The following is a 25,366-nucleotide window of genomic DNA, read 5'->3' on the forward strand; positions in this document are numbered from 1 at the left end:
TTATATTTTGTTTTTCATACCTTGTTAAGGTTTGCCCTTAACATCATAATGATAGTCCTTTTTATTTTACCTTAAAGTTATGCTGTTCACTTTCTTTAGTCTACCAGGAGTTTTTGGTTTTTTTTTAAGATTTTATTTATTTGAGAGCGAGAGATTGCGGGTGGGGGGGTATGGGGTGGGGTGGGGTAGAGGGAAAAGCAGACTCCCTGCTGAGGAGGGAGCCCGATGTGGGACTCGATCCCAGGACCCTGAGATCATGACCTGAGCCAAAGGCAGATGCTTAACTGACTGAGCCACCCAGGTGCCCCCTGGGGTTAGTTTTTGTAACGGAGGCTGGCTGGGCCACCTCTGATGCACTCGAACTTCCAGGCCTTGCCTCTCACGTAGGATTTGGTGTGGCTGTGCAGGATTCCTGGGACTTTGCCGAAAGGCCTGAATAATTCTCAGCCCTCGCGTGGACCAGAGAGCAAGATGGTGCCACAGCCCTTGGGGGACTCCAGGGCCAACTTCGAAGGCCAGAATCTTGCCCCCATGGGCGCCTGGGTGGCTCAGATAGTTAAGCGTCTGCCTTCGGCTCAGGTCATGATCCCGGAGTCCTGGGATCGAGTCCCGCGTTGGGCTCCCTGCTCTGCGGGAAGTCTGCTTCTCCCTCTGCCTCTCTCTCTCTCTCATGAATAAATAAATAAAATCTTTAAAAAAAAAAAGAATCTTGCCCCCAGCTTTGAGGACGCTGCTCTGGGAGGGCCGCCCACTCGCAGCGTGCATGCCTTCCGTTTGGGCACCTTTTGGACATGCACCTCATGACGGTTACCCTCCCTACAACTATAGCTGTTTCTCCCCTTGGCTAGGAAGAGCTTCATCTTTCCCGTCACCTGGGAAAGGGCCAGAGGCCACCATCGGTGCAACCCACGAACACCCTCTTCCACACAACTTGGTTAAACGTGGAGTTAGTTTGGCCAGAAACCTGTTCAGCTTGACCAACAGTCCCAGGTAGATGTCCTGGCTCTTGGGCTCTTTGCACCTAACCTTTCCCTCCTACTAGTGGCCGATGTCGGCTCCCCTGATGGCCCCTCCTGTTCAGCCAGGTCTGGAAAGATCTCTCAGCTCCTTTTTGAATGCATTACCCATAGAGGCCACGGGTTCTCTCTCCAGTCAAAGTCTGCAATAGCCAAACAAAGCCTTCTGCGAGCCCCAGGAAATAACACCGGCCTTCCTGAGGATCATAAGCAACATCATCTCCTATGGTTTAGATTTTGTGCCAGGGAGCAAGCATGTTACATAGATTATCCAACTCCCTCCAAAGTCACAACAACCTAGGAGGTGGATACTATTATCCTCATGTACTTTAGAGATAAGGAAGTTAAGTCTGGGGGTGGGGGGGTGGGGGGGTGGGAGGGTGGGAGGGTAGGGAGGAACTTTGCCCAAAGGCTATGCAACTGACCAGTGGAGGAGCTAGTTCTCTGAACTTGGACTTAACGGTAAATGTAAGCTTGGGTGGGACTAGAGGTGGTGAAGTAGCAATAGGTATTCACGGAAGCATGACCTGGCAATGGCATCCACCTGCTATCCTTTTCATCAGGTCTTCACGGCGGCCTTGGGAGTGACCAAGTGCAGCCAGGAGACTCAACAGTGACCTGCCTGGTATTAGGAATTTCCAGGACCCTGGGGGAAATCCCAAAGTGATTGGGCCTCAGGCTCCCAGACTCTAGCTGTGATCCCAGCCCTCCTTGCCTCCTCCCCAGGGTGTGGCTTAATAAATGCCCTCTTTAGCCACCCTTCAATTCTGTTCCAGACTTGCAGGGTTGGAAGGCTCCTGGGATATCATCCTGTTCAGACCATACCAGGTACTTCAGTATCTCCTACAGGATCTCGGCTAAGTGATCAGGCCACGTACAAATACTCCCCTTGCAAGTTGCTCCTGAGAGGATCCATCCCATCTTGGGGCACCTCTGGCTGCTGGAAGTGGAAAGAACACTAGAAGAGGAGAGATGACCTGGCTCGTGTTGCTGGGCCCAGTGACCTTGGACAAGTTACTTCCTCTCTGAGCCTCAGTGTCCTCACCTGTAGAATGGGAACTTCTGAGGTGGTGGGTGAAGTTGAAATGAAACAATACAGATGAAAGTTCTTTTTTTTTTTTTTTAAGATTTTATTTATTTATTTGAGAGAGAGCAGAGCCAAAGAGAGAGAGCACATGAACTGGGGGGAGGGGCAGAGGGAGAGGGAGAAGCAGGCTCCTCGCTGAGGAAGGAGTCCGATGTGGGGCCCGACCCTGGGACCCCGGATCATGACCTGAGCTGAAGGCAGACGCTCAACCGACTGAGCCACCCAGGCATTCCACAGGTGAAAGTTCTTAGCACAATATCTGCACATAGTAGGTGCTCAGTAAGACCATTCACTGCTAATAGTACAAATATGTTCGACCTTCCTGGAAGACGATTTGGGGTGTAATAAGAGTCTTAAACCCTCATTCTCTGTGCAAGGCATGTATGTTAATACCCCTTTACAGATGAGGAAACAGGCTCAGTCGCCACCCAAAGTCAGACGGCCTGAGCCAGGGTCTGGCTCTTGACACTATATAAACTTGCAACTTCACATGAGTCTTGAAGTCAAGGGCATAGGGTCACCAAAGGGATTGTCCTCATTCTCTCCACTTCAGAGGTTCTGAGAATGCATACAAGCACGACAGCTTTGCAAGGAAGGAGGCAAGAGCCCCAAGCAGGGGCACAGCTTGCCCGGAGTCACCTAGCCAGCAAGACTCAGAACCCCAACTCCTCCTCCTGTTTCATTGCTCCTTAGTCAGATGCTAACTCCTGAATGGTGGCCTCGCCTTGTGGACATTTTCCAACTAAGATCTGACCCGGCACTCATGAGACTTGAGACTCCAAACACCCCCAGAGCCAAGAGCTAGTCTTCCTCAGCCTCGAACTGACCAGAACATGAAGCACGTCATGTGAGCTCAATCCAGACTTGCTGAGTAGGTACATGAATTGCTCCATAGCGTTATCTGCCATAGATCCACATTTCCCGTCTGTACTGTGAATCAATTCCAAAGTCCTTGCTTGATCTGCACTCTGTTCACACTTTCACACACACATACACACACCCCATTTTTCCAAAGTCATCTGCCATGCCCAGCCTGCTTTCGGTTTCTCGGTGCACTGTGACCTTTCCTGCCACAGGACCTTTGCATGTGCTATTCCTCTGCCTGGAACACTCTGCTGGGCCTCCCCTGCCCTCCTGACCATGAAGAACCTCATTCTTCCCATTCTTTAAGACTCAAACTGGATATCACTTCCTCAGCGAAGCCTTTTGCTGACTAAGCTAAGGTAGCTATAGCTAAGAAGAGCCTCCTATTTGCTGCTTCTTGCAACTTTTATCACAGTTAGTAATGGTATATTTCAACATTTTATAGTCCTCTCCAGCCACAGATGGGAGGTTCCACGCAGCTATGTTGGCCTTATTTCCCAGTGCCTACCAACAGTCCGGCCCAGGGCCTGTCCCATTGCACTCAGGTTTACTGATTGGATGGATGGAAGGAGAGAAGGGTTGAAAGCTTGGGGTCCTGGTCATGGCACCAGCTGAACCATGGACCTGTGAGAATCACTTCAATTCTCTGAGGCTGAGTTTCCCAATCATTAAAACAACAACAAGAGCCCCTCCCTTCTCCAGATGGTCAAGTGAGGTAGTGTGTGTAATGTGCAAGGTCAAGAACATAGCAGGTGTCAGGGGTTAAACTGTGTCCCCCCAGAAAAAATATGTTGACATCCTAACCCCCAGCACCTCGGTGAACTTTTTTGGAAATAGGGTCTTTGCGGATGTAATTAGTTAAGATGAGGTCATCCTAGAGTAGGGTGGGTTCCTAATCCAATATGATTAGCATCCTTATAAGAAGAAAAGAGAAACAGGAGAGGGATGCCCTGTGCTATGTTTGCAGAGATTGGACTTACACATCTGTGAGCCATTGAGCGCCGGAGATAGCTGCCATCAACAGAGGTTGCAAGAGGCAAGGGAAAAGTCTCTAGAGGCTCCAGAGGGAGCACGCCCTGCTGACACCTTGAATTCAGACTTCCAGCTTCCATTGCTGTGAGTCAACACATTTCCGGTGTGTAAACCAGCTCGTTTGGGGTACTTTTTACAGAAGTCCTAGGAAACGGATCCAGTAGATACTCAGTAGATGTCAGGCCAGTGTGCCTTCCTTCCTTTTGTGCTCTCGGAGAGTTAGGTCTCTGTTTATGGCCATGTAGTCTCCAGGAGTCAGTGCAGTCCTCAAAGGCTCTGTGTCCGATTCACCCTGGTCCCCAACATGCAGCACAGAGCTCGCCCACGAGTGCTTGTGAAGTGTGACTTGAACACATTAGCTCCTTGCACTGAGGGTTGGGAAGAGAAGGCCAGTTTCCTGTTGTTCTTGCCTGGCTGGGATCTGCCCCATGCTGTGCCCTGGGAAGCAAGGTGCAAGAACTTGTCCAGACTAAGACATGGGGGTAAATGGAGAGGATCTGGGTCCAGCCCAGGTTTCCCAGCGGGGGGACCTGCTTCTCTGCACGGCATTCTGTCCCATAATTTCTCAGGCCCTCCTGTTGGTATGGCAGCTGGGGAGCCTCTTCTGATGGAGAAGAGGGGATGACAGCCTTCCAGATCACGGCTCCAGGCCTTTAAGTATCACCTGGGTGGAACATCCCCTCCTACAAAAGGCCTGGCTGCCGACAAGCTGCTGGTAGGCTATATTCACAGTTTAATATCTTTTTTTTTTTTAAAGATTTTATTTATTTATTTGACAGAGAGAGACACAGCGAGAGAGGGAACACAAGCAGGGGGAGTGGGAAAGGGAGAAGCAGGCTTCCTGTGGAGCAGGGAGCCTGGTGCGGGGCTCGATCCCAGGACCCTGGGATCATGACCTGAGCCGAAGGCAGACGCTTAAAGACTGAGCCACCCAGATGCCCCCACAGTTTGATATCTTGATTAAAAATCACCTCCAAGCCTTTTACATACCAATCACTCAGACACAGAGTCCTCTTGGGCGTGGAAGAGTAAACCAGGGCAGAGGAAGCCTCATGAATTGCTTCCTGTTATTAATGACAAGCCATCAGGGCTGAGGCCGGGAGATTGGGAGAGAGGTGTGGTCAATGTCTAGCCATCGGCTCCAGTAGCTAGACTTTGGCCTCGCTTCCCACTCAGACTTGTAAGGGGGGTGGATTCCCTAAGTGTCAGAATGGGACTCATATCCTGGGCGGCCGAATCAGGAGATTAATGTTTGCTCCCCGAGGGTGCTCTGGTTGTTTCTATTTTGGAGATATGGAAGCCAGCTCAGAGAGGGGAAGTAACTCGTTCAAGGTTGCACAGCTGCTGCACTCACACCCAGCCTGACTGCCAATTCATTTCTGAAGCAGATTCAGTAGGGCAGTGCATGAGGGCTCTAGCTCAGCAGTGGGGAGAGGGCAATGCCATAACATGGAAATGGGCGAGGGGGTACGGCTTGTGTGGGGAAGGCCACGAGTCAGCTGAGGACACGCCGGGCTAGAGGCCTCACACAGCAAGGTGATCAAGTGCAGGAGACGAGTCTGGGGCCTCGGAGAAAGGTCCAGGTGCAGAGAAAGAGAGAGAGGTGTCCTCCTGTCTCCTTGTGAGTTCAGGCTGCAGAGTGGATGAAAGCACCCAGGAGCATGCTGAGTGGCAGGGGTGAAGCAGTAGGGTGACAAGGGGTGGAGGAAGAGGGAGCCAGAGAAGGGTTTAGGATCAGGGCAGGAGCCAAGGGAAAAGGGTTGCATGTTTGCTGTGTGCCGGGGACTGGTCTGACCCTCTATGTGGATTTACTTATCCCCTCACTACAGCTCTCTAAGGTAGATACTGTTATAGTATGTCCATTTTACAGATGAGGAAACTGAGAGGCAAAATAGCTTCCCTGTGTCAGCAAGCTAAGTGGTAGAGCCTGGGTTCAGCCCAGTGGTCCAGCCTGTGTGCTTAGCCAGCATGCCACCCTGCCTATAAACTGATGGTCGCTGGTGATCCTGTTGAATTTTCTGTGAATTGGGGTGGAGGGGCAGGAGTGAGGATAAGGCCATTAGCCCTTGAAACAAGTTTGAAAAAAGATAACGAGACCAGACATTTACGTGGCATCTTTGAGTCTACAGAGGACATCGTACCTCTGATTATGTTTGGACCTAATATAACTGACAGATGAGCAGGACAGGGTCATTATTCCTCCATCACTTCATACACTAGGAAATGGAAGCCCTGTGAAGGTCAGTGAGGTACTCAAGGTCATACTGTGAGGCTGTGTCAAAGGCTTGACCTCAACTCTTTATTTATTTTATTTTATTTTTTTAAGGTTTTATTTAAGTAATTTCTACACCCAATGTGGGGCTTGAACTCACGATCCTGATATCAAGAGTCGCACACTCGTCTGACTGAGCCAGCCAGGTGCCCCTTGACCTCAGTTCTTCAGATACTGGAATGGCATTTACCACTCCTGAAGGGAATGCAGGGTTGCTGAGAGGAGAGGTGTCAGGAGGGGTGGTCAGCCTGGGGAGATGAAGGGAAAAAGCCAAGAAGGAGAGGGTTCATTGACTGCCTTGACTGGCAGCATCTGAGCTGAGATGACCACTCAGAATCCTAAATGAGGGTGTTGGGCCTATGGGGAGGCAATGGGGTAGCCTCTCTGGGGTTCTTATCTGGGCATCATTCATCTAAAAGCTGACTCAGGAAGGACTTTAATGGAAATGTGTTGCATAGTAGTGAGAGCAGGGCTACAATCAAATCCTGGTGCTTGCCACTTAGTAGCAGTGTGGCCAGGGGCAAGCCACGTAACCTGCCACTTAAGGAGCCACTAACCTGTCCAGAGTCCTCCATGTCTCTAACTGCAATTGGGAATCACCTCCCCCTGCCGACTATGTTGGGGTTGGGACAATGTGAGTTGAGCACTTGGCTGGCAGCTGGGGTCAGTAAACAGGAGGAGGTATTTTGAGTGTTGGGTGGCAGCTGAGATTGGTACATATTCTTTTATTTTTAAAATCAGGCTTTTTTGGGGGGCAGTTTTAGGTTCACGGCAAAACGGGGCAGAAAGTACAGACTTCCTGTATCCCTCCTGCCCCGCCCCCCCAGCCTCCCCCTCTGTTTTATCAAAGTTGGCTTTGTTGAAATTTTGTTTCCAAAGTTTAGAGGGAAAAAAAAACAAAACAGGAGGATACTTTTGAAATCTTCCTGCTTAAATCCCTTGCTGTGCAGAAGGAGAGACAGCCCCAGAGAGGGAGATCTCATACATACCCGAGGGCAGAGGGCAGAGGACGCCTGCCGGTGTGCCGTGCGGCATCCTGGACTCATGAACGTGGTTACAAAACCACTGCCCCAGCTGGCATCAGCCCGAATCCTTGCTGGCATCCAGAACATCCAGGTCAGAGGGCACTGGGAGTTGCCATATGCCCCTTCTCACCTCCTCACCCTCATGCAGGGGTCAAAAAGCTGCAGCAGGTGGTCCTGGGGCCGGAGAGCTGAAATGAAGGATTGCAGCGCACACTGAGACCAAGATGCTTTCTCTTTAGAAAATCCTCAAGTGGAACTCCTCTGAATCCACCCTAGTTGTGCCTCAACGCCAGAGTCCTCTGGCCTCCTTTCATTCCCTGCGGATCACAGCCCTCCAGAGCCAAGGAACTACTGTTATTCCGGGTTGAATTCTGCCGATCACTGCTCAAGAGCTTTAAAGAAGTTCTCGGGCGGGGTGGCCCACTAGAGTGAAGGGTTCGTGTTTGAGACGCTGTTCCCAATTGCTCACGTGAGTAAGCCGGGTCGTTTTCTCTCGTACAGACACTCAGACTGCATTACAGATGGCCATTCAGTCATTTGCCCACAAACTGGCAGGTCTCAGGATGGGTAGGTGACCACCACGGACAAGATGACAGCTCTCCTGGGATGCAGGTCTTGGGGTTGGAGGGAAGCTGAGTTTATTTATTTTTTATTTTTTAAAGATTTTATTTATTTATTTGAGAGAGAGAGAATGAGAGAGAGCAGGAGAGGGAGAAGGGTCAGAGGGAGAAGCAGACTCCCTGCTGAGCAGGGAGCCCGATGTGGGACTTGATCCTGGGACTCCAGGACCATGACCTGAGCCAAAGGCAGTCGCTTAACCAACTGAGCCACCCAGGCGCCCGATTTTTATTTTTTTAAAGATTTTATTTATTTATTTGACAGAGAGAGACACAGCGAGAGAGGGAACATAAGCAGGGGGAGTGGGAGAGGGAGAAGCAGGCTTCCCTCGGAGCAGGGAGCCCGATGCGGGGCTCGATCCCAGGACCCTGGGATCATGACCTGAGCCAAAGGCAGATGCCTAACGACTAAGCTACCCAGGCGCCCTGAAGCTGAGTTTAATGACCAAACATACAACCAAGATAACTGCATATACTGATAGGAATGATGAATAAAAAGCCAAAAGAGGGTGGTTGCCTCATGACTGGGAAGGCAGGCCATTCTAAATTGGGGATCAGGGAGGCGTCTCTGAACATATGACATTATAGCTGAGCCCTGAACAAGAAGGAGCCAGCTATGCAAAGATATGGGAAGAGAGAATTTAGCAAGTGCAAAGGCCCTGAGGTTGGAGTCAGCCAAACCTTCTAGGACTTTTATCAAAACAAACAATCTGAAGGACAGGGAACTATTTTGTTAAGGAAACAAAGTAACCAAGATACTTTCATTCTCTAATCTGTAATCTTCCCCTACCATCTCTAAATCCTACTAATCCTAGTTAATTCCTGCTCAGTTTAAATACTTTGTCCCCTAAGAAGCCTTCTGATTTCACTACTTTATGGTTTAGAAAATCTGGTCTGTGGCAAAATGAGAAAAACAAGGCCAGTAAACTCCATGCCTGTGTTGTGTGTGTAGAGCTGTAATATTGCCAACTGTGTTTCCTTCTGAGAATATCTGAGATACATTGTTACTATTTTTATTTTTTGCTGTTCATAAATTCTTTCACAAAATGATGAGTGTAGATGGCAGCAATGTTACCAATGTTAACATGTTGATCACTCTGCAAATCCCTTATATTTGGAGGGAGATTTCACTGGTTTGTGAAATCGAAATCCCCGGGTTTGGGGGCACCTGGCAGTTAGACTCCCAAACTCCTTTATTTGCCTCTCTTTTGCTCCAGATCATCCTGGCTTTCCCACACCCTTTCATCCGCTCCCTCCCTTTTTTTAAAGTGAGCTCCAAGAGGGCAGGGCCACCTCTGCCTGGCTTGGAGCCAAACCCAGCACAGCTGCTCAGAAGGTGCGGATTGAACACACTGACTTGAGAAGAACCTCAGAAAACAAAATAGCCAGCAAGCTGATGAGAAAGAGCTGCCCAAGGGAAGACCCCAGAATTCAGAACCAGAGCCTGGATTCAAATCCTGCCTCCTCCAAGAGGCAGTGTGGTTCAGGGGAGTCAGCAGCCTCCCCCACCACCCCTGCTAGTAGCAAGGCTTCAGAAAAATCACTTTCTCTGAGCCTCAGCTCCCTGACCTTTGATATGGGCATGATAATATCCAGGATTCTTCTGAAGAGCAAAAGAAACGTTTGCAGAAAACCACTTTGTAGGAAGTACGTAAATGATAGTTCTCCGTGGTCGGACCTTCAGCACCCAGCACAGTGCCCAGTTGGCCCCTTCCCAGTCTGTACTTCCCCTTCTGCATGAGCCTGTGAGCCGGTTGACTTGCAAGTTCTGAACAGAAAAGCTCAGTGCCTGGTGGCACCTGGTGGGTGCTAAATAAATACATCAACGGGAACAATGACCCCAGGCAGGTCACTCCCCCTCTGGACGGGTTTCCTCTTTGTACGTAGGTAATCTCCCGGGCTTCACCCCTCTGGTGCCTATCATACTTATTCGCTTTTTAAGGACAGGACTAGGAATCACATTTAAGGAAGGTGGGTGTGAAGAGAGACGTTGATTAAAAGGTTAGTGCACATTTTTGGTTCCCACTTTCGAATGTTCCAGAATTTATTTTTGCCTACTTAATAAAAAGAGCCATGTCACATTTCTTTAGCTTGTCTTCTGGGTTTCTTAAAAAAAAAAAAAAATTAAAGTCTTCATTTTAAACCGCCCACTCCAGCCATCCCAGGACGCGGTTAGGAGGGGGTCAGACAGGTGGAGCTTGCACCCGGAAAGGCGGGGGCTGCACCGGGCGGCGGGTGGGGCGGCGCAGGGCGAGCCGCGCGGCCCCAGCGGGGTCTAGGGGCCGGGGAGGGGCAGCCGCGGAGTTCAGGGGCTCTCGCCCAGAGCCGCCCCGCGTGCCCCCTCCACAGGGGGCGTCTGTCCTCCGACGGCCCGCACGTGGGGTGGACTCCCACGGGCAACCCTCCACCTCCCGGCGGCACCCAGCGCCCACGCCGGGCCGCGGGGTTCGGCCTAGCCCGGTGCCCTCGGCCCGCCCACTGGGCTGGCCGGCCGGAGGGGCGGGGCGGGGCCGGCGCTGATGTAATCCGGCGGCTGGGCGGAAGGATATGGAGCGCGCCGGATTGGCGGGGCGCTGAGGCCAGTTGCCGGGTAACGGAGCGGAGCGGCCGCGGCGCGCCGCCTCCCGCCCTCCGCCGAGTGGCGCCGGAGCCGCCGCCGCTTTACGTAAGGCGCAGGCCAGGGCCGCCGGCGCTCGGCAGCCGCTTGGAGCCCTCGCCGCGAGAGGAGGCGCCCCCGCCGGCCGCCGCGCCGCCCGGCCACTCGGCAGGTACCGCGGGCCGGGGCCGGGGCCCGGGCCGGGGTCGGGGCGGGTGGCCGCAGGCCGGGCCGACCGCCGCCGCAGAGGGGCCCGAGGCCGGCCTGAGGGAGGCTGGGCTGCCCCGGCAGGCTCGCGGGTTCCGCGGGCACCCCGGCCGGGCCCGGGACGTGCGGCGGGCCGGGGTCCGGAGACCCCCCACTCCCGCCCCGACCCCCGAGGTCGCGCTCCGGGCGCGCTGGGGCCGGACGATGAGTCCGCACAATGGGCCGGTGCCGCCGCGCTGGGAGCGGCTCGCGGCGGGGAGGCGAGGCGGGGTGCGGACGCGGGGCCGGGGTGCGGAGCCCGGGGGCGGGCGGCGTGCTGGCGGCGGGGCTCCCCAGCGGCCGGCGGGTGGGCGCTCCCCGCGCTGCCCTCGGCCCGCGCGTGCCTCCGCCCCTCCCCTCCAGCATTGTCCTTTGGGGGCCCGGGCGGGGAGACCGCCGGCGGGGGAGGGGCCGCGCGGGGCGGGGCGGGCGCTGACTGACGGGTGCGCGGGCCTGTGGCGCGGGGCGGGCGGGGCGCGGGGTCCCGCGAAGGTTACGGCCGCGGGCGGGAGCTGCGGGCCCCCGGAGTCGCGGGCTCCGGCGCGATGTGGGGCTCGCGCGGCCGCGGCGGCCTTGTGGAGCCCCCCGCGCCTCCCGGCTCGGGATTCGGGGTTGTCGCGTGCGAAAGGCCGCTTGCTGCCCGAGGCCGTACCGTGACAGGTGACAGGGCCTGCCGAGCTCCGGGAGCAGACCCCCCAGTCGTGGCAGAACCCAGTTTTGATTTCTCTTTCGCCGCCTTTCAGTTTGGGGCTTCTGTGGGCGAGGTGTCGAGACTTAACCTAGTAGAAGGTATAGGAGATTAAGCGGGGAGGGGATGTGCGGTTCTTTGGAATGATTTAATTGTGATTCCTGCTAGTAGTTACCTGGGTTGGATACTTGGATTCGTTGTCCCAAGTTTCTAAGAATGGGTTTTACGTCTTTGGGCCTTTGCTTGTTTAAAGAAAAGAAAAGAAAAAAACCCGGTGGTAGAAGATGGGTGAGGGGGTGGGGGCAGGCAGTTTTGATAATAGAGGGGGTGATGTTGTGGATAAAGCTATACAGTCAGATCCCCAAGCTAGATTTCTCCTAAGCAGTGTGAGACCCGGGCAGAACTCTTGACCGTTTCGTAGACTATGCACTTAAAGCGGGGGAATCTACCAGTCTGCATCCTGAAGGTCAAATACTCTGTCATTCGTTCTTTTGGATCGATCCATTCTTAAATGGGTGTCAGAGATCTTTTTATGCCATTTCTTTGTGACAAAAACCATTTCCAAAATTGTGCCTTTGCATACCTTTAGGTAAGCTCTTTGCAATCATGACTTACTGTATATCCTAGATGGAATCGCTGTACTTGCTAAATAATGAATTTTTAATTATTTCAAAAGTTAGTTTACTTCTTCAGTTTGGGCACATCTATCAGTTTTCATGTTTGCCAGTTTGGCCACTGGAACATTGAATGGAGGGGAGAATACTACTCTTAAGTATCTAAATCCATAGGGAGTGGAATTAGAGGGTTTTTTTGTTTTTTAAAGAAAAGTACAGGTTTTTAACATGGCATAAACATGAAAGAAATCTGTATTTTAACAGTAATTAGCTTACTTGTTACACAAGCTGCCAACATTTCGGAAAATTATATGGATTTTTAGCATTTCTTAATGGTATATTTAGCATTTCTCTAATAGTATATATACCTTTACTTCAAAACCAGTAGGATTGTTTTTTATTTTGCATAGTGTGCCTTTTCTCCCTGTTTTAGCAGCATTTGACTTGGAGCAGTTAATGGCCTCTCAGTCAGTTTTCTGGTCTGTAAAATGGAAGGAATGATGATACCTGTCCCACAGGGCGGTTGGGGTGATCAGGTGATGGGGAGATGTGAAATAATTCTGTCAACAGCCCTCTGCTTTTAAAATATTAGATTAGTGGTAGTTTGCAAAGCCGCAAATTCCTCTCTTGGCTGATGCTCTCTCTTTAGACTCCTCTCCACCCCTTCCTGTGCACACTTTGCCTGGCTGCCAGAGTCCTCTGTCCTAAACACAGATCACATTTTGCCAGTCTTTGGCTCAGAAAGCTAAGACTGCCTGTTGTTTGGAGCCTAGATTCCAGACCCACCAGCGTCACATTCAAGGCCCCTCACTGTGGCTCGAATCATCTCTAAACTTTACCTGTCTGCTCTGTCACCTTTCCACACTGTCCCACTGAATGGGAGTATGCTCAGTTCTCTAAATGTGCCCACCTACTTCCTTCTTTGCTTATATCCTTTTCTCTGATTGCAACGCTCTCACTCCCACCCTCTCCGGATTTTTAAAAGTCCACACCCGATTTTATGTCCTCTGGAGCCCTTTAGAAACCTTGTCATTGTGAATTATTCATTGCTGCAGTCATAACCCTCTCTTTTGCTTTCATCATTACTTAATGTCACCTTGCATTGTGTATGTGAAACTCTGGCTGTGGTGGCCATACCATTGTTTTACTCCCAACACCTTGCTCAGGCTCTTAAACATTAAAGTGTTCAAATGTGTGCTCAATAAAGTCAAAATCTGTCATCCACCTTGTGGTATATTATTATGATCAAGTATTTTAATAACAAATGTAAGAGTACCAACCACAGTGTTCGAAATGCAGTTTTACTACATTGAAGGTATCTAATACTTACAATATTTCTTTTCCATTATGTTTGATGTCTCACATAATACCAGGTGGGATTTTTTTTTTTTTTTTTTTTAAAGATTTTATTTATTTATTTGAGAGAGAGAGAATGAGAGAGAGCACATGAGAGGGGGGAGGGCCAGAGGGAGAAGCAGACTCCCTGCCGAGCAGGGAGCCCGATGCGGGACTCGATCCCAGGACTCCAGGATCATGACCTGAGCCGAAGGCAGTCGCCCAACCAACTGAGCCACCCAGGCGCCCCCAGGTGGGATTTTTATACAAAGTAGAAACAAATACTTCTCTCATCTGTGTCTAAACTTCCAGGGTCCATGAGCCTGCACTGCTGACTGGGAAGTCCCTCTCTTGGGTAGAGGGAATCAGAGCACAAGTTTTAAAATATGTTTTTTTAAAGATTTTATTTATTTATTAGAGAGAGTGAGAGAGCGCAGGAGTGGGGAGAGAGAAGCAGATTCCTGGCTGAGCAGGGAGCCTGACGTGGGGCTCCATCCTAGGACTCTTAAGATCATGACCTGAGCTGAAGGCGGACGCTTAACTGTCTGAGCCACCCCGGCGCCCCAAAATATTACTTACCTTCGAAATAAAATTGCACTCACAGCAGATTAAAGCTTTTTTTTAGCTTTTTTTTTTTTAAGATTTTATTTATTTATTTGACAGACACAGCGAGAGAAGGAACACAAGCAGGGGGAGTGGGAGAGGGAGAAGCAGGCTTCCCACTGAGCAGGGAGCCCGATGCGGGGCTCCATCCCAGGACCCCGGGATCATGACCCGAGCCGAAGGCAGACGCCCAATGACTAAGCCACCCAGGAACCCCATAAGCTTTTTTTGTTTAAAGCTTTTTTTGGTGGGGGGGGAGGGACATTTGTTATACATATAAAAAGTTACTTGCTTTTTGGGAGGCTTATTTAAAGAACATTAGGCCTGGATTTGCAAGACTCGGGTTGGTGTGTCTTGGCTCATCTCTCACCCCCTGTGTCACAGTGGGCAAGTCGGTTAAATCTCTCTTGGACCTCAGTGTCTTTATTCTGTGAAATTAGAACAGTCTTGTCTGTGCTATTTTTGCTTTGCAGCGTCACTTAAAGTGGTTATACTTTGTGTGCGGCATGTCCTTGTTCAGATAGAAGCTAATAGGATGTCTTCGCCACACATTTGTCCTCCTCATTACCGTTTCCCAGGCTGGAAACTTGTTGAGTCTTCCGTGGCCTGACGAGGTTTTTACCAGGTCTGCCCCCCCCCCGACGTCTCTTTTCCATCAGCCTTTTTCTCAGTGGTTCCCCTAGCCAGCCCTTCCAGTCCTCCTGTAGATTGTTACTGTAGGCCTGCTGATGGCCTCCCTTTCTCTGGTCTCCCTGGTCTTCCTGTGTTCTGTTACCAGAATTGCTCAGTGGGTAAATCCAATCCCATCATCCCCGCCCCCAGTATGCAATGCGGAGGTTCTCGGCATTTCCCTCGCATTCCGCCACACCTGAGGGATATGGCCTAGTTCTGTTGGTAGGCTTACTCCTACAAAGATTTTCACCTTAGAGACACTACCACCAGTTGGGCCTTAGTGATAGAGAAATCCTGCTAAGACCATTGCTACCTGGCCTCATATAACTCTCAGCCCCGTCTCTACTGCCCCTCTCTTGCCACCTTGTAGTTCAACACTAGGCCTCTGGCCACTTTCCTGCTTGTTTTGTCCAGTTCCTTTACTCTGGAATGTCCTTTGTGCCTTTCTCTTCCTATCAAAATCCTTAATACTGGGAGCTTGGCTTAAATGCTTCTGCTTCCAGGAAAGAAACTTCTCCCTTGATTTTCAGAATTAACTCTTCGTCATTCTTCTCCCACACGGTGCTTGCCTGATGCCTCCACACTTTTTCTTTATGACATTTTAGTGTAGTCTTTACGTGGAGCCCTTTCCTGGATTATAAGCTTCTCGAGGGAAGAGCGGAAACCTTATCCATTGCTGATTCTTTCTAGTGTGCAGTGTGATCTTTTATGTAGTACTTGCTCATTAAATGCTTGACTGAATTAAGTCCGTCACCCTGCAGTCTCTGATTTCAGCAGAGGGGGTGTAGGGTAGGAATGGTTCTCTGTGAGAGCTCCATGCGTGCATGCACGGGACAGACAACAGGGCCCAGCACATAGTAAGTGCTCAGGAAGCAGCAGCTGTTAGCCATTATTTTAAGCAGGTGTAGAAAACACTAGTGGTTGGGTAAGTTGATAGATTGTATATGCTGGTTTACTGTAGCAATGTTCACAGACTATTCCTGGGGGATCCTTCTAAGTGTGTGTGTAAAGAAAAAGTCCTCTGGGTTTTCCACCTGCAACCCTGTTCTTTCATTAGTTTGATAATAAACAGAAAAGTGAGTACTTCGTTGGAGAGGGCTCTTGCACAAGCAGATTAGTGACAGTGGTCCTAAATTATTCTGAAGACCTGCAGACCTATCTGTAGGTGAGCCAGATTTTTTGCATGTGGCTTAAGAAAGTCAGTGGAAAATTGGGAATTGTCAAATTTCACACTGTGTTATTTTTCAGTAAAGCAAATGTTTTCATTTTAATCTTATATGTTTTGTAATTATTAAATTATAGAATTTGGAGTGACTGTTGAAATTCTGATTTGGGTATTATCTCCAAAGCATTCTGGGTCACTAGGCTTTCCCATAGCTCTGTGTCTCTTCCTTTGTCTGGTCATCACTGTTACCTCCTGGCTCAAGAGGGGGAAGCTAGGTGAGGAAAACCAGCTATAATTTTGAAACTTTTTGTTTTAAAGATTTTGTTCCCCCCGAAGATTTTACTTATTTATTTATTTGACAGAGAGAGACACAGGGAGAGAGGGAACACAAGCAGGGAGAGTGGAAGAGGGAGAAGCAGGCTTCCTACGGAGCAGGGAGCCCGATGCGGGGTCATGACCTGAGCCAAAGGCAGAAGCTTAACCAACTGAGCAATGCAGGTGCCCCAATTTTGAAACTTTTTTTTTGTTTTTTGAAATATTTTATTTATTTATTTGACAGAGAGAGAGCGCACGAGATGGGGGAGGGTCAGGGAGAAGCAGACTCTCCACCAAGCGGGGACCCCTCCACGGGACTCGATTCCAGGGCTCTGGGATCATGACCTGAGCCTAAGGCAGATGCTTAACCAACTGAGCCACCCAGGTGCCCAATTTTGAAACTTTTTTTTTTAAGATTTTATTTATTTATTTGACACACAGGGAGAGAGACAGCGAGAGAGGGAATACAAGCAGGGGGAGTGGGAGAGGGAGAAGCAGGCCTCCTGCAGAGCGGGGAGCCTGATGGGGGGCTCAATCCCAGGACCGTGGGATCATGACCTGAGCCAAAGGCAGATGCCCAACACTGAGCCACCCAGGCGCCCCCAATTTTGAAACTTTTAATTAAGTATTTAGTTACTATTTTTAAGTTTATATGCATTACTGATTGAAAGATGTATCCAGAAACTTTAAAAAGTGGTAACTGTTGGTTCTAACATAATATGGAATTCCCTACTTTGAGCAACATTGGTGTATGGGTTGATTGTTATTTAATTTACATTGACTGTATTTAGGATTATGAGCTTTTTAAAAAGAAATCATTGAAAATCCATATATTCTTTTTTTTTTTTTTAAGGTTTTATTTATTTGTCAGAGAGAGCGCTTGAGGGGGAGTGGCAGGCAGAGGGAGAAGCAGGTTCCCCGCTGAGCAGGGACCCTGATATGGGGCTCCACCCCAGGACCCTAGGATCATGACCTGAGCCCGAGGCAGCTTAACTGACATCCTGGAAATCTGTATATTCCTAATAAATCTCTTACAACCTGCCTCAAAGAATTGTGGATGACAGTATCGCAGTGGATGAACTGGTATCTGTATTAGAAATAATGGCTATAGGATAGTTAGTTTAATAATTGAAGTATGCTTGAGAATGTGCTACTTTTGTTTCTAGCTAGAGTTCTGAAGAAATGGGAGTTCTGTGAATACAGGCATTGTGTGTGTGTGTGTGTGTGTACACGTACATGTGTGCATGTGTGTGTGCGTGCGTGCATTTGCTCCTCCCGTGACTGGAGGCAAGCCAGGCACTGTCTGCAGTCTTCATGGTTTCTGGCACAGGGGAGTGGTTACTCAGTACATAGTGAAATGAGTCCATCACCTATGGAGAAAAAAATCGTGGAGATAAATAAGTATAAGGAAATGTGCCTTAGTGCGTGTTCAGATTTAGTTTTTGGTGATGGTGATGCAGTTGTTATCTTAGTTAAGGTGGTGGAAAGTGAAGAGGGACTTATTTTCCTTTTCAGCCAGGAGTTAGTTTCTAGCTCAGTTACATTTTTCAGAGTATCTTTGGAATCTTAATAGCCAGTGCATAGCTGTTTCAAAATTGTTTGTGCAGTTTGGGGATTTATTCAAGCCCTTAATTTAATTAAATTAATTTATTTATTCAGTTACTGCTTTTTCTTAGGTGTCTGATTAACATTTTGCTTCTTAGCATCTTCTGTGAAGATTTTAATGGAGAGAAAGCTGAAATAGAATAGACACTTTTTAAATTCTTTTTTTGGTGGTGGTTATTTGCCACTGTTTTCCTTGGTTACCACCATAGATAATTGAGTACTGATTACATTTTTTTTTTTTGCTAGTACCAGTAAAGGAGTTTCTTGTTTTTATAAATTTAAAAGCTTTTTTTATTTTATTTTTTTTTAAAGATTTTATTTATTTGAGACAGAGAGAATGAGAGAGAGAGAGCACATGAGAGGGGGGAGGGTCAGAGGGAGAAGCAGGCTCCCTGCCGAGCAGGGAGCCCGATGCGGGACTTGCGGGACTCGATCCAGGGACTCCAGGATCATGACCTGAGCCGAAAGCAGTCGCTTAACCAACTGAGCCACCCAGGCGCCCTAAAAGCTTTTTTTAAAACTGTTAAAGTGGGGGTACCTGGCTGGCTCAGTCAGAAGAGCATGCGACTCTTGATCGTGCAGCTGTGAGTTCAAGCCCCATGTTGGGTATAGAGATTACTTAAGTAAATAAATATTAAAAAAAAAAAAAACCCGTTGAAGTATATTTTGTATGATTCATCAGAACACTTTTCTAGGAGCGTCTGGGTGGCTCAGTCCTTAAGCATCTGCCTTCGGCTCAGGTCATGATCCCAGGGTCCTGGGATCGAGCCCCGCATAGGGCTCCCTGCTCCGCGGGAAGCCTGCTTCTCCCTCTCCCACTCCCCCTGCTTGTGTTCCCTCTCTCGCTGTGTCTCTCTCTGTCAAATAAATAAATAAAATCTTTAAAAAAAAAACAAAACAAAAACTGATATTAAGGGGCGCCTGGGTGGCTCAGTCAAAGCGGCTGCCTTCAGCACAGGTCATGATCCCAGGGTCCTGGGATCGAGCCCCGCATCAGGCTCCCTGCTCAGTGGGAAGCTTGCTTCTCTCTTTCCCACTCCCCCTGCTTGTGTTCCCTCTCTCTGTCAAATAAATAAATAAAATCTTTAAAAAAAAAAAAAACGAACTTGGGCACCTGGGTGGCTCAGTTGGTTAAGCGACTGCCTTCGGCTCCGGTCATGATCCTGGAGTCCCTGGATCGAGTCCTGCATCGGGCTCCCTGCTCGGCGAGGAGACTGCTTCTCCCTCTAACCCTCCCCCCTCTCATGTACACTCTCTCTCTCTCTCAATCTCGCTCTCTCAAAGAAATAAATCTTTAAAAAAATCAAAAAGAAAAAAAAACCTGTTTATTTTTTTAAAATTATATGTTAAATCTAAAACAATAGATTATAAGATGAAAAGTAAGTCTCCTCTTCACTCTCCTTCCCCTCCTGTACTCATCCTGTATTGAAAAAAACACTGATAAGTTTCTTGGATGTCCTAGGCAAAAAATATGCCAATGTTTCTAAAAAATGGAGTCATTGTCGAGTGTGTTCTTTTTTTTTTTTTTCTTTAAGATTTTATTTATTTATTTGACAGAGAGAGACACAGCGAGAGAGGGAACACAAGCAGGGAGAGTGGGAGAGGGAGAAGCAGGCTTCCCGCTGAGCAGGGAGCCCGATGCAGGGCTCGATCCCAGGACCCTGGGATCATGACCTGAGCTGAAGTTAGATGCTTAACGATTGAGCCACCCAGGAGCCCCAGAGAGTGTTCTATCTTTAAGCAAACCCTGAACTTTGTATCTTGGAGTGCTTTCCATATCAGCACGTACAGATCTTTATGTACAGATCTACATGTACAGATCTACTTCACTGTGGTTTTCTTTATGTGCCTAGTATTCATTCCATTGTATGATTATGCCAGAATTTATTGAGCTAGTTGACGGGATGGGCTTCCGTGTTGCTGTGAACATTTTTTTAAAAGATTTTATTTATTTGCCAGAGAAGGGGAGAGAGAGAGAGAGAGAGTGAGAGAGAGAGAGAGCGAGAGCGAGCCTGCACACAAGCAGGGGGAGCAGCAGGCAGAGGGAGAGGCAGGCCCTCTGCTGAGCAGGGAGCCCGATGCGGGACTCCATCCCAGTACCCTGGGATCATGACCTGAGTCGAAGGCAGACACTTAACCAACTGAGCCACCCAGGTGCCCCTGAACATTTTTTTTTTTAAAGGAAGATTTTTTTTTTTAAGATTTTATTTATTTGTCAGCACAGCAGGGGGTGCTGCCTTGATACTCTTAATAATTTTGATCAAGGGGCCTACATTTTCACTTCACACTGGACCCTACCAATTATATCAGTCCTGTAAAGGCTATTTATTTATTTATTATGGGGGGCTGTGTGTGGAGGGAGAGGAGAGGGAGAGAATCTTTATTTTTATTTTTATTTTTAAAGATTTTATTTTTCAACAGAGAGAGACAGCGAGAGAGGGAACATAAGCAGGGGGAGTGGGAGGGGGAGAAGCAGGCTTCCCGCTGAGCAGGGAGCCCGATGTGGGACTCGATCCCAGGACCCTGGGATCATGACCTGAGCTGAAGGCAGATGCTTAACGACTGAGCCACCCAGGTGCCCGGGAGAGAGAATCTTAAGCAGGCTCCACACCCAGTGTGGAGCCCAACGCAGGGCTTGATCGCACAACCCTGAGATCATGACCTGAGCTGAAATCCAGTGTCAGATTCTTAACCAACTGAGCCACCCTGGCGCCCCAGTCCCGTAAACAGTTTTTTAAAAAAGAAGCACCCCTCATCCTCATGCCTCCCTGTGAATGACCACCACTAACAATTTAGTTTATCAACTTGGAAACCTTCTGGAATGCATAATAAGTGCACATACATCATTCTTGAGTCTTCTTAAAAACTACTAATTAAGTCTATGCAAACTCACTGTGTATTTTCTTGAAAAACTTTTAATGATCTCGAATGCTAAAACTTAAAAAAAATTCTTTAAAGGAGCTGTAAAAACAGCAATAGGAAGTTGATACTGAACTGCAGTTTTAGATTTTGTATTGGTTTTGAAAGTGTGCTTTACTTGAAGCTTTAGGGAGACAGTTTTAAGTTTCAGACTGTTAAGATACCTATCTCTGGTATTTCATTTTCTAAAATCTAGTAAAATGATGGGGCGCCTGGGTGGCTCAGTCGTTAAGCGTCTGCCTTCGGCTCAGGTCATGATCTCAGGGTCCTGGGATCGAGCCCCGTGTCGGGCTCAGTGGGAAGCCTGCTTCTCCCTCTCCCACTCCCCCTGCTTGTGTTCCCTCTCTCGCTGTCTCTCTGTCAAATAAATAAATAAAATCTAAAAAAAAAAAAAATCTAGTAAAATGAATCCTAGGCCATCACAGGTAAGTCAGGAATGAAAATAAAGTTTAACCATCAGTTAGGCTCAATTGAACAGGGGATCACTAGTGGGTATATAGGATTATTGGGGGCTTTATTTAGTTAAAAAGTGGTCAGAATTCTTGGTGATAGGGAAAGGAGTCTTAGAAACGGCTACGGAGAGTGGGTAAGGAGGAGAGTGAGCCCACCTTGTTTGGCAGCTCCTAACCGGCAGGCCTGGCGTGAGGGACCTCAGGTAATTCCTGTATCCTGACAACCCTGCAGAGATGTGGTATCTTCTCCACTTTATAAAGGGTCCAGCTGTGGCTCAGAGGCCTCAAGAAGCTTCCCTAAGGTTGCAAATGATCTATGGCAGAGCTGGAGCCCAAATTTCTATCCTCGCAACTTAAAGTCCATTTTCTTTCCACTGCCCTACTCTTCCTGGAGGTTTATTTGTTCCCACAGTCCTTGTTGACTGCAATGTCCGAGGCACAGATGCTGCGATGCTTAGACATATGCAGGAGACTAGCCGGGGCAATTGTCGTGGAAGGGAGAGTGAGGGAGCAGGAGTGTGGAGGGGCAGCCTCTGACCCCTATGCCAGTGGGACCCTGTGCAGGGATGCTAGGGGAGAAGGGACTGGGTGGGGGTGGCTTCAGGCCCTTGCAGTCTGAGAAAGGCTTGGCTGGGCTACTAGGGGATCTGTGACAGCCTGGGTGGCCGGGGTCTAGTACCCCCCCCCCCCAGCATTGCTGGCGGTGGCCGGATGTCCTTGCCCTGGTGACTCTGAATGTGTAGCCGTGGGAGGCTTGGGTCAGCTGGGCTCCCCACAGCAGGTTCTCCTGAAGGGCCGTGAGAGCAGGGCAGCCCCTGCTCACCACACACACGCAGCGCTGCTCTGTCCTGACAATATGAGTAAGCAAGTGGATGCAACTGTCAAATGAAAACTCCGGCCAAGAGGAAAAATAAAGCAGGAGACAAGGTCGTGTTGTATAGGGTGGACAGGGAAGGGCTTGAGCCGAGACCTGAAGGAAATAAGGGAGAGAGATAGGAGCTATTTGAGGAACAGGGCGTCATCCAGAGGGAGAGCAGAACAGGTGAAAGACCCTGATTCTGGCTGTGTTAGGAAGGGAGAACTGGGGGTTTGCTGGTGGGTTGGGTTTGGGATGTGAGAGGAGGATGAGGGGTCTGGATGATGCCATAGCTTTTGGCTTGAGCAGTGGAAGCAGGAGGTTGCCTCGGCTGACATTGGGAAGGTCTCAGCAAGGATGGTGGTGGTGAGAATTCAGTTTTTGTGTTTTTTTTTTTTTTTAAGACCTATTATAAGTTGAGATGGCCAATGAGACACCTGTCTAGTAGTTTGATGACTCTAGAATTCCGGGCTTCACGAGAGAAGCAGAGCACAGTTTGGAGTAATCGCTACATAAGTGGTGTTTAAAACCATGGGACTGGAGATCAGCTAGGATTGTGCTGTTCAGTTAGCTAGCCACGGGCCATATGCGGCTTTTGAGCACCTGAATTGTGGATCGTTTGACTTGAGATGTGCTGTGTCAAACATACACCGGATTTCCAAGACTCGGTATGGGGAAAAAAATATAAAATACCAATGATTTTTTACCTCAATTATGTTTGGAGTGATAATTTTTTTTTTTTTAAGATTTTATTTATTTATTTGACAGAGTGAGAGAGCACAAGCAGGGGGAGCAGTAGGAGAGGGAGAAGCAGGCTTTCCGCGGAGCAAGGAGCCCGATGCGGGGCTCGATCCCAGGACCCCGGGACCATGACCTGAGCCGAAGGCAGATGCTTAACGACTGAGCCACCCAGGCGCCCCTGGAGTGATAATATTTTGGATCTATTGAGTTAAATAAAATATATTACTAAAATTAATTTTACCCATTTCCTTTTTAATGTGGCTACTGGAAAATTTGAAATTGCATACTGGTGACTTACATTTTGCTGTTGGATGGTGCTGATGGAGGAAGCCTGTGTTGGTAGAGAAGTCCAAGGACAGCCTGGAGAGCTGGCTGAGGAGGGGAGCTGGAGAAGGGGGAGGGGCGATAATAGTTGTGGTCTGTGGGCAAGTGAGCCTCACGAAAACTTCTCTAGAACTCGTGGAAAAGAATCAGAGAGCAACTAGGCCTGGCCACTGTACAGTAGATGGGCTTAGCTCTTTAGACTGGAACAGATCTTGGAGATAGTCTGGAGGATCAGGATCTTTCCCTGTAACTTCTTTTGTTTTTGGTTTTGTTTTAAAGTGAGTTTCATCAAGATGAGGATGCAGCCTGTTCAGTGAGAGCTTTGATGTAATGTGGCCTTTGCAGAAGAACCACAGTCGGAGAAAGCGCACACGTAGGAACTTTGACGCAGTTAATGCAGGCAGGTGACTCCAGTGACCCTCAAAACCTTGGTCTCAGGCTCTCTCCCACCTTTCAGCCTTTGCTTGATGCAACTCCCATAAGAATGTCTTAACCTCCCTTCAGCAGAGTACCTTTTAACACTCACTCAGGCCTAACCCAGGAGTGGTCTCAGCCACCCCGAGGGAGGGCTTTGTTCCCATCCCTCTTGTCATTCAGTTCCTTTGGTCAGCATGATCTCGTGCCCAGGCCGGGCCTGTCCTGAGCGGCTCCCAGAGACCTGGACCTGGGACCAGGCGGGGGCCCTCTGCTGACCCCAGGTGGTCGGCGCCACTCGGGGAGCTGCTGCTTCCTGCCTTGGTGGCTCTGTTGCTCCAGTATCAGGCAAAGATTTCTGCCCTTCCACGGGATACTTTTTTCGCCTACATTTCATTCTCCCATTTCCAAACACACATGCACATTTAGGAACAGTGTTTATAACCATTTTTCCTCTAGCTGTGGGGTAGAAATTGTCATGGAAATTGCAGCTCCTTGAGTAGACTTACCCAGGCCTTGCCAGGGCAGGCAGAGGAGTACCTTGAAAAGGATCAGGTAGCACCCTGCAGTCTGCCGTTGGCTAAAGTGGGGTCAGAGCTGGTCTCACTTTCCCTCTGGCTCAGGGTTAAGGTCTGTCAGCTTCTCAAAGTGTCTCTAGGTCTGGGGGGATGGTGAATAGTTGTGGCCAAACCAAAAGCTCTGATTAAGAAGGATATGGTAAATGCAGAGTAAAAAGGCTTTGCTTTGATCCTTTAAAATTCTGTGACAGCAAGGCTGCAAATTGGATGAGGGGTGAACAGCAGCTTCCTAGCTGGACCGCGGTGGCCCTGGTCTGCACCCGCCACGGGACCCGGGCCACGTTAAGTGTCTTAATCTGTAAAATGCAGAGGTTTGGTTTAGCTCCGTGTTTTCCATGCTGTGAGAGCCATGTCTGGCACAGAGCAGGTGCTCAAACATTTATGGAATGAACAGATGAGTAAAAGGATTCTAGGCATGAGGCAGGAGTGGGTGGGGAGACGGGAGTTTGGGCAGTTCCCGTGCTCCTCACCTGTGCCCCTGGAACGTGTTTCAGGCGTCGTATTGGGATTTGCTTCTTTGAGAAATGTTTGAACAGCCCTAGATCAGGCGATGTTTCTGAGTATAAAGTTAGCATGCTCCCGACGCTGACGCCCGCCCATTCCTTTCTCCTCACTGTCCCGTCGCATATACTTTTCGGGAGGCGGAAGTTGCAGAAGCGGAAATGGGCCTTCGGTCAGGTGTAAGGTAGGAAGTGCTGCAGGAGCTTACCCGGGCTGCTGTAAGGACGTGCCACGGCCTGGGCAGGGGACACAGATGTATCCTCACGGTTCTGGAGGCTGCAAGTCTGAAAGGCAGCTGTCAGGAGGCTGGGCTCCTTCTGGAGGTTCTGTGGAAGGACCTGTTCTGTGCCTGTCTCTTAGCTTCTGGTGTTCCTCAGCTCATATGCACCTCACTCCCCTCTCTGCCTCCGTCTGCATGTGGCCTCCTCTGTGGGTCTCTGTCCCCGTTTCCCTCATCTTGTAAGGGTATCAGTCATTGGGTTAGGGGCTGAACAGAGGTAGCTCGACCAGTGGTTAGAAGAGAGTGGAAAGGAGCTACTAATTGGAAGTGACTATGGTTCCTAGGACTTTGATTAGCATATCCATGTTCCTAAACCAGAGCGGAAATGTGGATTCTGGTTTATCTGCAGAGCAAATGGATGACGTGGGCCGTTGAGGATGATTTTTTCGAGCATGCATTGAAATCACATTCTCCTAGCTTTAGAATTACTAGAGAACATGCCACCATTGCTTCCCAGATGAAGCTGCTTTGTCACCCCCACTGTGTCTTGCATATTCACCAAATGGTGGTGGTTTCTGATATTTAAATACAGTTAAGGGTCACTTGAAT

General features: G+C 49.2%; 1 protein-coding gene, 1 long non-coding RNA gene and 1 pseudogene across 10 annotated transcripts in view; 2 read left to right on the forward strand and 1 right to left on the reverse strand.

Moving 5' to 3' along the window:
- Window positions 1-314: 314 nt before the first annotated feature.
- On the reverse strand, window positions 315-2,996 carry LOC102730367 (large ribosomal subunit protein eL18 pseudogene; annotated as a pseudogene).
- A 7,480-nt stretch (window positions 2,997-10,476) lies between these two features.
- The window catches only part of KIAA0232 (KIAA0232 ortholog), an 87,746-nt gene continuing 72,856 nt past the window's right edge, over window positions 10,477-25,366 (forward strand). For 3 of the 9 annotated variants that reach the window (XM_081812664.1, XM_081812662.1, XM_081812671.1), the window contains exon 1: window positions 10,478-10,681. The gene's annotated coding sequence lies outside the window, so the exon portion shown is untranslated. Of the gene's footprint in view, window positions 10,682-23,143; window positions 23,445-25,366 lie in introns of those variants that run through there. The other 6 variants (XM_081812666.1, XM_081812668.1, XM_081812663.1 and 3 more) reach the window with 4 other exon arrangements.
- On the forward strand, window positions 11,268-15,162 carry LOC145720241 (uncharacterized). The gene is made up of 2 exons (XR_014143110.1): window positions 11,268-13,430; window positions 13,646-15,162. It is a non-coding gene; the product is annotated as an uncharacterized LOC145720241 (long non-coding RNA).

This window comes from Leptonychotes weddellii, chromosome 2 (genome assembly GCF_054177405.1).
Source record: "Leptonychotes weddellii isolate Sample4059 chromosome 2, ASM5417740v2, whole genome shotgun sequence".
NCBI classification, from domain to species: domain Eukaryota; kingdom Metazoa; phylum Chordata; class Mammalia; order Carnivora; family Phocidae; genus Leptonychotes; species Leptonychotes weddellii.